Consider the following 13,852-nt stretch of genomic DNA (forward strand, 5'->3'; position numbering starts at 1 on the left):
CTTGTCAACTTCGCCCACTGAATACTCATTCCTATAGGACACCCGACTCATTTCTTTTATCCTCCCCTATCTAACGCTCCTTCACTTAAGGGTCAGTAGACCCTTTGGCCTAATTATCTCAACATCTTGTGGGATGGTGCACTATGTGATACGACACATGGACTGGCATAGCACATGGTCTAACACATGGATTGTCAAAGCACATAGAGCAGCATGGTCGACATAGTGTGATGCCACAAGATCTTCTACAGTACAAAATGTGGGTGATGTATATATGATGTGACATTTCCCCTACTAGGTATGATGCCCCATCAATCAATACATAACGCTTCATCTTGTAACAATGACATATGAAGGAGCTTACTCCCCGATGCAAAGGTATGCATACATATAGGCACATAATCGCTCACAAACCAATAATATATCCTTTTACTATTCTTCTCTCCACCTCCCTTGTTGGAGATTAATTTGAGCGTTGGAGTGGCTAAGGTGGGGCACCCCCTAACCTCCATTCTAACTCTCTTGCTCTCTGATTTCGTGAGTGCTCCTATTGATCCTTTTCTTCCAATCCTTTCTCTCTTGGTATTCAATGAAGTATATAAGACATTTCACAATGGCTCACCCATCAATGATCTCAAGTAAGAACAATGATGTTGACTGATGTTTATCAGTGTTGATTAGAGATGAACCATCCATATCACAAGGATTATGAATTGTAATTGCTATAACACAATATTATTAGTGTTGATCAATGTTGAAAGGTTGCTATACATAATATTGACCAATATTGATTAGAGATAGAGTTTTATAGGATAGTAACTACAATTATAACTATTATAACATAATTTATTATTATTGATAAGAGTTGAATTATCTAGTTATGATCATCTAACTGCTACAATAGCATAAAGAAAAAAGGATAATTTTGAAAATAAAAATATACTGTGAGATGAAGTGCCCTTTTAATAATAAATCAAAAAAGGATAGTCTCATGGATGATTTTAATAAAAAGTTAAGCACTTTTAATTTTTGTCTAGGGTAAATCCTTTACGCAATGTTATACAACATAACAATACATGGTCTAGGTCCTAAAATACAAAGGGTATTTTTGCCTCCAGGGTTATGATATAACGGAAGGGCATTCAGGTTATCACATAAGTATCCATAATTCGACCCCCAGCTATGGTGAATTTGTAGTAATTTTTACTCCAAATGTGGCGCGCAACCAAAAGATGTTGAATTTTTTGATTGTCCACCGTGAGCGCTTCCCGATTTATCTTAATAATCGATTAGAACATTCTATGAGACCGGACCGATCACCCAGGACTAATCAATAAGGCTAACTAGGTTTATCAAATTTTTTTTAATACAAAGGGTATTTTCTACATATAAATTACTTATTATCAATATTAATATTATTTGAAAATTATGAAGGTTAATTAAAAAAAAAAAAGGTCGAAAATTATAAGGGCCAAATTGAAAATTTTGTCTCCGAGAGGTGTCGTCTTCCTCTTAAACTCTTGTGAGGAGGCAAAGCTGCAAGAAGTATGAGGAGATTAGATTCAGATAAGCAAATGCCACCAACTGTTCGATTAGATTCTAGTTTATGTCCATATATAATCATTTCCACCACCATCGATCGATCGACGCCTTTATTATGATCTTCTGCTCGATTTTTTTTTATCGCATAAATTGCTTTCTGTCTCTGTGATTTGGTCGATCGAAGGCAGTTTGATTGAGGATCAGTAGTTGCACTGAGGTGAAGTTCGCCGGATATCGGAGATGATCACTGCCGGCGACTTCTACAGCGTGATGACGGCGGTGGTGCCGCTGTACGTAGCGATGATCCTGGCGTACGGGTCTGTGAAGTGGTGGAAGATCTTCACGCCGCCGCAGTGCGCGGGGATCAACCGGTTCGTGGCCCTCTTCGCGGTTCCGTTGCTTTCGTTCCACTTCATCTCCGGCAACGACCCGTTCGCCATGAACCTCCGGTTCCTGGCCGCCGACACGCTGCAGAAGGTGGTGGTGCTGGCGGGGCTGGCGGCGTGGGGGAGCCTCAGCCGACGCAGCCGCCGGCTCGACTGGACCATCACCACCTTCTCCCTCTCCACGCTGCCCAACACGCTGGTGATGGGCATCCCCCTGCTCCGGGGGATGTACGGCCCCGACTCCGGCAATCTCATGGTCCAGATCGTGGTTCTGCAGTGCATCATCTGGTACACCCTCATGCTCTTCCTCTTCGAGTACCGCGCCGCCAGGATCCTCATCTCCGAGCAATTCCCCGACACCGCCGCCGCCATCGCCGCCATCGCAGTCGACTCCGACGTCGTCTCCCTCGTCGACGACGCCCTCGAAACAGAGGTCACCAGGGTCGGCGAGGACGGCCGGATCCACGTCACCGTCCGCCGCTCCAACGCCTCCCGCTCCGACGTCTACTCCCGGCGCTCCGGCGCCGGCGGAGGTTTCTCCGGGGCGACGCCGCGCCCTTCCGACCTCACCAACGCAGAGATCTACTCACTTCAGTCCTCGCGGAACCCCACCCCGCGCGGCTCAAGCTTCAACCACAACGACTTCTACTCCGCCATGGCCGGCCGGAGCTCCAACTTCGGCGGAGTGACAACGCCGAGGGCCTCAAACTTCGACGAGGAATCCAAGCCACGTTTCCAGTACCAACTTCCGGTCACCACCGCGCCCCATTACCCCGCCCCGAACCCCTCCGTGTTCGCGCCGGCGCCAGAGAAGAAGGCCAACGGGCAGATGAGACTGCTCGAAGACGCCGCCTCGACGACGGCCAAAGACCTCCACATGTTCGTGTGGAGCTCCAGCGCCTCGCCGGTCTCCGAAGCCCATCTCGCCGCCGATCCAAAAGGCAAGAATCTAACACAGCCCTTCCTAATTGCCCATTACTCAATTACCTTCCACCGCCATGAATTCTGCTTTCCCTCATAGAGAACAGAGACGACCACACGGCGGCGGCCACGGCACCGACACATCACGAATTAGCAGAGGAAGCGAGCAAAGCCGGCGGACTCAGAGAAGTGAAGGCCATGCCACCGACCAGCGTCATGACTCGACTCATCCTCATCATGGTCTGGCGCAAGCTCATCCGCAACCCCAACACATACTCGAGCTTGATCGGAATCATCTGGGCCCTCGTCTGCTTCCGATGGAAGTTTCAGATGCCGGCGATCATCCTCCACTCCATCTCGATCCTCTCCGATGCGGGCCTCGGGATGGCCATGTTCAGCCTCGGCCTATTCATGGCGTTGCAGCCACGGATCATCGCTTGCGGGAACACGAAGGCGGCCTTCGCCATGGCCGTGAGGTTCCTCGTCGGCCCAGCCGTCATGGCCGCCGCCTCCCTCACCATCGGCCTCCGCGGCACCCTCCTCCACGTCGCCATTGTCCAGGCAGCCCTCCCACAAGGCATCGTCCCCTTCGTGTTCGCCAAGGAGTACAACGTCCACCCGGACATCCTCAGCACTGCGTAAGCATCCATTAATTAACTCACTAATCACTTACTTAACTACTATTTTAACCATCATTAATCAATTTTCAGGGTGATATTTGGGATGCTAATTGCTTTGCCTATAACCCTTGTTTACTATATCGCCTTGGGGATATGATCTCCAGTCGCAGCATGATGTTTACTACGACGCCTAGGAACGGGACTTGATGATCGATCGAGTAGCAAGAGCTTAAGAAGGATGAGAAATTTAGCTCTATTTCTTATGAAATTTGCGTGTTGTATTCAATCTAAATGCTCGATCGATTTGCTTTTCATTTTGTTCAACAGAACCATGTTCTTGAAACCGGTTCGATCTGAAAAAGTAACACGGCTCGAGGATCATTTAGTTCTTATTTGAAAAGGGCTATAGGGAATAAGGGAATAATGAAAGTTGAAATCGAATAGAATGCCTCTGTTTATGTAAGGGGGCCTCAATTTCACACTAGGAGATCAGGGGATGGGTTGACTCCTCGATGCATTTGCAGTCGACTCGACTTTTGTTGGTTGGTTCTTGCGTTTATCGGTTTGGCAATTGGGCCGAACAACGCAAGGATTCCCATGAAAGTCTCCGACAACGATGACTAAAAGGACTGAAAAAGAGCTAGAAGAAGAGTTTGAAGGACTATATAAGCAAGTGAAAAACACTAAACAAGCTATCTAGCTTAATAAAAAGATGAATAAGCTCGAACACAATCAAACTCTTCTCGACTTCGCTCCATTACTCCCCTATCGGCGGTGAACTATAGAGGATGGGCCATGGGGTTTTCGATGCAACGTTCGTCCGAGATGGGGTGGAGCCGAAATGTTTAGGGTTCTAGTGCTTGTTCTTTGAAAACGACTTGTTTGGCATATTCATCGACAACCTTCAACCATAGTTGGAAAGCACATCATGAAACTATTGGACCTTATTCTTGGTTCCCACTTTTCCCTGCCCTAAATATCTCTAAAACATATATTTTGTGCAACTTTTCAGGGGTGGTAGGGTATGAGGAATTATGCTTTATATAGTTTGATTCGAAATATCGGTAATCTAGGGGCGACAATTTATCGGGTTTTTGTTAGGTTGTCGCAATATTTAACCATTTTACGGAGATTTATTCTTATGTAGTTTGATTCGAAAAGCAATACTCTAAGGACGAAAAGTTAAGAGGTTTTAGTTAGGTTATCGCGATGATGTTAGCAAATGTTATATGCACTAACAAGGATTTTTACTGAGATCTATGTCGAACGCTTGTTGTCGTCGTGCGAACACGAGTTGACCTACCGATAACGAATTGACGCGAACAAAAACAAAAAGATTCGAAAGAGTAAAATCCAATGCAAAATTTTCAACTCGAGCAATCACTAGAGAACCAAGCTTTCAAAAGTTGCTAGCATAAGCAATCATTGCACGCTTGAAAGGCAAATTTCCTAATGTCCAAAGTCCACATCTTTAAGATACCGAAACCATAGGGGCCGCCGAAAAAATAAGGATAAAAATTGTGCGCCCCTGGTCCATGAACTTGAACTCAATAGATTGAACAAGCAAGACAGAATCCAAATGGGTCATTAGTATTTAGGGTTATTAATATTTTCACTACCATAAATCATTGATCGATTAACTAAATTTTTTGACAAAAATATTTGATGATGAGAAGTTATTTTCAATCGGATGATTGATCGATTGGTAGCTCCGAAACCTTGTTAGTTTTAATTAGTAATTATTAGAAATAGATAAATTAAAGATGAGTTATATTAATGTAGTAGTGAGTGGGCTGCGATATGATGGCGATGGGGAAGGAGAATTTAAAGAATGAGAAGATGCAGAAAGTGAAGCAGTTTTGTCACCGCGCCGGCGGACCAGACACCGGCAGGTGGCGGACACGCCTGGAACAACCACCACCACCACACGCTCACCACCACCGCCTCGGATCGATCGATCATCTCTACTTTTATTTATTTTTATATTTATAGTACCACGGCCATGTCACCTGTCTGCAGTGCCACTGTACACTGATCGCCAGCACCGTCGCCGCCCTCCGCCTCCGGCCCCTACCTCCGGCCTCACATGCTTGTCTCTTTTCACAGGTAAAAAATAATAATAATATATATATATATATAATTTTAACCAGTAATATACAAAATTTTTGTAGTATTTAACTAGTAATTTATGGTCGATAAATAGATTTAGGTCAATATTTTTTAAAAGCTTTATCGACTAATAGTGTATTAATAGCTAGCTATTCTGCGGACCAAACAAATTGTGTGTGCAATAGCGATCTAGCCGCTTGGATTTATTTTTTTTAATTAATATTTTTTTAAAGATAAATATTATATTTTATATCTGTAAATATCTAAATTTTTTAATATTAAACATTATAATCTAAGAAAAAAATTTGAATCTAAAAAAAATCTTATTAATTTAAATTTATTATAACTCAACCATTAAATACGAAAATCTTAAATCTAAATACATATAATATAATTCGTGAGCATCAAAATTTATAATATTAACACTATAATCTAAAAAAAAAATTTAAATCTTAGAAAGAAAATCTTATCTACTCTAAATCCTAAAATCTAAATAAATATAATATACCAAAAAAAAAAAAAATTAGTGAATGAATTGGTGTTGGACTAATATCGGGCATAACATATATATATATATATATTGAATGAATTGGTGTTGGACTAAACCCTAAACCCTATATATATATATATATATAATTGGATGAGTAGGATATATTTGGGTTGATTAAAACAAAGATATTAAAAAAAATGGAAACAAAAATGGAAATCAACCTAAAATTTATAAATCCGAAACCGAATAACCTGATCTCCATTTTTATGAGATATTATTCCTTTGCTTTTAATAAAATAATTAATAAAAAATTAAAATACATAATAATAATAATAATAATTTAATTCAAACACCTAATAACACATAATTATATTTTTATGATTCGAATATTTAAATTTAAGAATTTAGTTGTTTAAATTATAGCAAAAACTCTAATTTAGGTGAATCCGAATTTGAAAAATAATCAGGTCGATTTCGGTCCATCCAATCTAACTCGATATTTTTTATATGTATTTAAATCAAATTGATGAATTATTTTTAATAACAAGTAGTTGACTTAGTACTGATGAATTCATCGTTATAAATACTTTTTAAGTTATCATAGGGTTGGATTAGGTCTATCATCCCGAAATTAGTAGTATAAATTAAATATATAATATCAACTAAGAAAACATGTCATTTACGTGCTCTCGGACTAGGACGTATACACATAGCCGGCTTTAGGTATAGATTATTAAGACCTATGCCTAGGGTCCTAATTTTTATTGAGACTTATTATTTTTAATGTATTAAATATATTTTTTTAAAGATAATAAAAAAAATATGGTCCACATAATAAAAGATTATGCAATCTCATTCTCTAAAAATTAAAATCATTATTTTTTAATATATTAAATATATTTTTATGTATACTTGAATAGAAAAGAATAGATATCACATGATTAAATATTTACATGATCTCAATCTATCAAACCTTTAGATTTCACAAAAATCTCATTATGGTTCCAATAGATAGAGTCATAAAGGGATTATTATATCCTACTTTCGTTACATTTCTCATTAGTTGATGATGCTTTCTCTTTAATCAATAAATGTTTTTTTTTTTAAAGTTCCCTCCTCTCCCTTTATGTTTGTTTCTCTTGCTCATTGAGATTCAAGAAGAGAAACTCCACATTTTCACCTAACACTAACAGATACTACGATGCTCCTTACTTGATTAAATTCAAATAGTTATACATTCATCCATATTATGTCGGATTAAAATGGAAGATTTTATTATTTTTTAACACTAAGATATCTTTACCATTTCGCTTTCTTGATAGACATTAAGTTTAACTTTTATTTAGATATATTTACAGTCATAAATTATTCGATTTTCCCTTTGTCTTTATTCTATCATTTATAAAGGTTCTGGTTTAGATAATAAAAAATATGATTTATTTTTTCTTTTACTCAGTGGTTAAAAAGACTTTCATTTAGTTCTTGATAAATGATAATGGCTAGTTTAGTCTCATTGTGATCTTTATTTTCTAAGGATTGTATTCAGTTTTATCATTTTGTACATTATTTTTTATTTATTTATTTTTTGTGCTTCGCCGATGATGATGAGTTGAGCATGAGAGAATTATTTTTTTGTATTATTATCTTATTTTATTATTCTTTTTTTCTCAAATTTATTCATTTTTTAAAGATGGTTCGCCTTACATTTAAATAATTAGACATACTTTTATCTTTCTTCATTTTTAAACAATTTTGAATATATTTATTTTTAGTTAAGTGAATTATAAACTTATTATCTACTTGAGATATTATTATATCTAATAATAATACTCTATTTAGTACCGTAAAATTTATATTTCTCTTAATTAAGTTATCTTAAATATAAAAATTTAATTAATAATTTTACATCTAAGAAGTGAGAAAATTAAATTATATAATTTTTTTTATAAAATTAATATTTAATTTGTTAAAAAAAATTAAACCACCGTTTTCTATCAAATCTAAATGAAAAAAAAGGTAAGACATTTTTTTAAAAACAACGATCAAAGGCCTAAAAAAAAAAATTCGTCTATATCTCAAATAGGCTTGAGCCGGCCTTGGACGTACAATAAGACTTTTATTTAAATGTGACGATAACTTTAAGTATTACACAATCAATCATCTCTGAGAATAATTGTTTTAAAAGGTGGATATCTAAATGACTATAAAAAAAAAATTTAGAAAAAAAACAAAAACAAACAGGTTGAACCCATCTCTCTATCACATGATCTGATAGAGGTTGGACTATGTCGTGTCGGGTATGACTTGGTCCGCATATTGAATTAAATGGGGCCGGATAGGCTCATAGGCATAGTTTGCGTGCCCAATCCTATCCTAAAAATTATTAAAATAATAATAATAATCATTATTATTATTATTATTATTATTATTATTAAAAGAATAATAAACTCGGGTTGATACGATCCATGATTGCTAGTGTTATGCTCGACCTAGCATGAACATTCCAACCGCGAACCCCGTATCATGCCCGACTAGAAAGGTCCATTTCGATTGTTAACATTCTCTCGAAAATAATGGATTTTTTACCATAGAAATAATAAAATATACTAATTTCTTGTAATAATATAGTATTACATTTTTTTAATATTATTAAAATTTAATAGAAATTATTTATTGCTCAGGGTACACTTCAATATGGGCCTATGCAATATCATCACATCTCACCGTGAGTTGACATAGTTGATAACCAATAGGCAATATGATCACATAAATCCATGAGTTTTGTATTTTTACAAAGATGTTGTTGTAATCTAGCCATTAATTAGATTCCTTCAATTTTGATAGATTTTTTTTTCTTTTATTTGGTCACTATATTCTTATCCAAATTAATATTAGCATTTGGTGGATTTTGTTGTTTGTTTCTTATTCTCTAATTTCTTTTGGATTTATATTTTTTATTTGGTATGTAAATATAATGTCATCCAGTTGCCTTTCGATTATATATATGTTGCACGTTGTTTCTCTCCGTGACTGGAGGGCTTGGAAATGATCCAGGCGGCCCAATTATTAAACAGCCTATTTTTCTTTTTTATTTCGAAGTTAAGCTAATAAAATTTTACCTTTAACCTTTATTTGGATGAGTTGAGGTACAGTCATGTTATTTCACAACTATCTAGATCAACAAATCAATTGAATGACATTACGATAGTACAAATATCACATGCTACAAAACTTTGATTGATCTTTCCATAGAACAATATTTCAATGACATTTTTTTTTTAATCCTTTGAATGGTTTCCAATCTTAATCATGCAACAACAGCAGCAATAACAGCAACAACAACAACAACAAAAAAGACAAAATGTAGATAACACCGACTGATCTTTCAGTAGAACAATATTTCAATGACATTTTATTTTTAATCCTTTGAATGGTTTTCAATCTTAAGCATACAAAAAAAAAGACAAAGTATACATAACATAACAAATAAATCATTCAAAATCAACTAATGAATTTTACATTACATAATAATAGTCTAACAAACATTCAAAATCATCTAAGTGCATAACATCTAAATGCATAATACATAGCATCCAAATATAATCATCCAAATTTATATCTCACATAACAAGCAAAAAACTAATCATGTCATATATTTTCTCCATCCAACATTTGCAATAATAAGTTTTTGTGATATTCAAAAGAACATCCAAGTAAAACTCTCAACGTCTTCGGGCGTTGAACAAGAAACAAATAGCATGTAGAAGTAATATGCTATTGGACGTCTAATTGATTTAACAAACTCCACACTTCATGCTCGGGAATAGGAAGTTCATTTGACTTAACCATTTAATATGTTGAACTCATAATGGCTTGAGCTACATGGTCAATTGCATTTCTTATACTATCATTGTCAACTTTATTTTTCTTTGCAATCTTGTTCTTTGATGATATTACAACAAAAGAGTTAGCTTAAGATTTAGATGTTTGAGTTGAAATTTGGGCATCATCATTAACTCCATTTGAATTGTCTAAATGAATTTCCCATTGAGATATCATATGATCCGATTGTAAGAACAGGGGACCCCCGTCCGGTGGGGTCAACGCCACGTGGAAGTCAAATTAGCAGAAGTCCGGCCGGAGAGGTGTGGGTCCGACCGTCCGGACGGATGGCCGGTGTGGTTACGGTTAAAGGGGCCTTGTCGAAAATCAGAGTTCCGGCGCTCAGTGGACAAGAGCGAAAGGCCGAGCGGACGGCACGCTCGGCCGAAGCCATAAAGTAGCATGTTGCTAATAGTCCCCACAAAGCACGTGACCACCATATATGTCCGGCCGTATGTCGCGGAAGCTGGCCGGTCGGACACTAAATCGGGAGCAAAGGGGAAAATGACAAGGTACATCTCTTCCTGACAGTGGGTATGCTCCCCATGTAGGTCATACTCCAAATCTTATGACAGGGGGTTCCGCTGTCCCATCGAGGACATGCCTGGACTGTAGCAGTATGGCGTCAGGTAAGCTTTCTGACAGACACATACCGAGACATGGGTTGCGGACACGTATGCGTCTCGAAGAACGTGCAGGAGCTCTTTCACCGCTCTATATAAAGAGCCTCATACTTCGCCGGAGGTACGCGATATACAACCTTGGAGCCACTTTTTTCACCACTTGCTTGCCTGACTTGAGCGTCGGAGGGTCGCCGCCGGGAACCCCTTCCCGGCCCGACTTCTGTGCAGGTTCGCCGGAGTTTCGTACGACTAGACGGAGATCTATATCAGCAAATCGGAGAGCGCCACGTGCCCAGCGTCCGTTGAGTCAGCGTTCGGACTGGATCAAATTGGCGTCGTCTGTGGGAACGCTCCTGCATCCGAACGGAAACAATGGACGAGGTTGGACGACAACACACGGTGACGCTTTCCACGGAGGAACTCGACGCTCTGATCGAGTTGAGGGCCGCCAAGCTCGTGGAACAAAAACAGAAAGCAACGGCCGAGCGGCTGGAGCAGCAAGCAACGTCAACATCGGGTGGCCGAGCGGAAGCACCACCAGTGACAGTTCCATTCCATCGGGCTCTCTTCCGCACTCCTCCTGAAGCCGCAGCAACTAATCGAGATCGGGGATCATCTTCGGATGAAATGCCAAGACGAGATAACAGAAAAGGGAAAGCCCCCCGAGCGGATCAATCGCCAATTTTCGGAGGCTATTCTACGAGACCCTCTGCCCAAGCACTACGTGCCTCCGACGATCGGCGAGTACAATGGGACAACCGACCCGGATGATCATCTGGGTAAGTTCGATAACACAGCCACTCTCCATCAATACACAGATGGAGTAAAGTGCCGAGTTTTTCTTACCACTCTCTCGGGATCGGCTTAACGGTGGTTCCGGAGGCTGCCGGACGGATCCATCACAAGCTTCAAGGACTTTCGAACGGCCTTCCTCCATCATTTTGCAAGCAGTCGGCGCTATCAAAAAACCAGCGTTAGCCTATTCGCCATCAAGCAAGAAGCCCGCGAACCGCTCCGAGCTTACATCCAGCGGCTCAACAGAGTGGCCATGGATATTCCAACGGCCACCTCGGAGACCATGATGAATGCCTTCACGCAAGGCCTCGTGGATGGGGACTTCTTCCGGTCACTCATTCGGAAGCCGACCCGAGACTACGACCACATGCTGCATCGGGCCAACGAATACATCAACGTGGAGGAAGCGCAAGCAGCCCGGAAAAAAAAAACTCCAGCCGAGCGGGCTCCTCCTACCGAACGGAAGCCTCACGCTGCTCACCAGCCACCTAGAGGACCACGGGCCGAAGCGATTCGTGCTCATCCAAGAACCCATGTCCAAGAAGTAGCAGCCGAGCGGCCCAGGACAAAGAAGAGGTGGACCCCGATGTTCTGCTCCTTCCACCGGACGGATACGCACAACACAAGGGATTGTCGAAGTCTTCCCTTCGTGGCTCATCCCGTGCCCCGGAATGGCGGCCGACGGTCTCCCTCAGTCGACAGGCGACAGAGAACTAATGAAGCCGATCGGACGCAAGCTAATAGGCGACAGCAACATACTCCCGATCGGCATCATTCTCCAAGGCAGGAGAATCGCCGAGCGTCAAGAGAACGGTCCCGACCATCCGCTCGGGAAGAAGAAAATCGAAGCAATACTTCCCGAGGCGAGATCAACATCATAGCTGGTGGGCCGACCGGAGGAGACTCCAACCGAGCGAGAAAGGCGAGCGTCCGGCAGCTCCAGATCCATGCAGTCGGCTGCAGCAGAGAGCGGGCGAGTGGACCCGAAATCAGTTTCGGGCCCGGGGACTTGGAAGGAGTGGAAGTGCCCCACGACGACGCTCTGCTCATCAAAGCGGTAATAGCCAATTACACTATTCACCGCGTCTTTATTGACACAGGAAGCTCGGTCAACATCATGTTCAAAAAGGCGTTTGATCAACTACAAATTGACCGAGCCGAGCTGCTTCCCATGACAACCCCCCTCTACGGGTTTACGGGCAATGAAGTCCTGCCGGTCGGACAAATCCGGATGGCTATCTCACTGGGAGAAGAGCCGCTCAGAAGGACGCGTACAGCAAACTTCGTGGTGGTCGACTCTCCCTCATCATACAACGTCATATTGGGACGACCGACGCTCAGTGAGTTCCGGGCGGCCGTCTCAACGTTCCACCAGAAGATCAAGTTCCCTGTCAAAGACAGAGTAGGGGAGGTACGGGGAGACCAACTGGCAGCTCGGCGATGCTACATTGAAATGGTCCGAGCAGAAGCAAGTTCCGCTCGGAAATCGCCACGGATCGAGGTGAATGCCATAACTGAAAAGCCTTCCTCTTTAGTTTACGAAGAAAAGGAGGAAGTGCAAATACACCCGACCCGATCGGAGGCCACGACATTCATCGCGTCCGATCTAGAGGCAAATCAGAAAAGGAGGTGATCCAATGCCTCAGAAGAAACCATGATGTCTTCGTCTGGTCGACACATGAACTGCCCGGAATTTCACCAAGTATTGTGCAGCATGAGCTCCACGTCCAACCGGATGTTCGGCCAGTCAAGCAAAGAAAAAGAGATTTCAGCGCCGAGCAGAACGCCATCATCTAGGCGGAGGTGGAGAAGCTTCTGGAAGCCGGCCATATACGCGAGGTGCAGTTCCCGAGCTGGCTGGCGAACGTAGTATTAGTCTCCAAGCCGGGCAACAAGTGGAGAGTATGCATAGATTTTCGGGATCTCAACAAAGCCTGCCCGAAAGACTTTTATCCTCTGCCCCGGATAGATTAGCTAGTGGACTCTACGGCCGGCTGCGAATTAAGGCTATCATCAAGTGCCGCTCGCCCGTGAAGATCAAGAAAAAGTCAGCTTCGTGACGGCCGACGGCACCTACTGCTATAATGTGATGTCGTTCGGATTGAAGAATACGGGAGCCACTTATCAACACTTGATGAACAAAGTGTTCAAAGAGCAGATCGGGCGGAATCTGGAAGTTTATGTGGATGACATTCTCATCAAGTCCGTCCGAGCGGAAGACCGTTGAGCTCTGACGTTAAATATCGAGAGACGAGCCGGCGTCTATAAACGTCCGAGCGGAAGACCGTCGAGCTCCGACGTTAAATATCGAGAGACGAGCCGGCGTCTATAAACGTCCGAGCGGAAGACCGTCGAGCTCCGGAGCTAAATATCGAGACGAGGCGTCTATAAAGCGTCCGGCGGAAGACCGCCGAGCTCGCGTTAAATATCGAGACAAGCGGCGTCTATAAGCGTCCGGCGGAAGACCGTCGAGCTCCGACGTTA

The 13,852-nt window shown here is 41.6% G+C and overlaps 1 pseudogene; it reads left to right on the forward strand.

The window, feature by feature from the left end:
- Positions 1-1,540: 1,540 nt before the first annotated feature.
- On the forward strand, positions 1,541-3,816 carry LOC122021037 (annotated as a pseudogene).
- The last annotated feature ends 10,036 nt before the right edge of the window (positions 3,817-13,852 follow it).

This window comes from Zingiber officinale, chromosome 9A, assembly GCF_018446385.1.
Source record: "Zingiber officinale cultivar Zhangliang chromosome 9A, Zo_v1.1, whole genome shotgun sequence".
Lineage (NCBI taxonomy): Eukaryota > Viridiplantae > Streptophyta > Magnoliopsida > Zingiberales > Zingiberaceae > Zingiber > Zingiber officinale.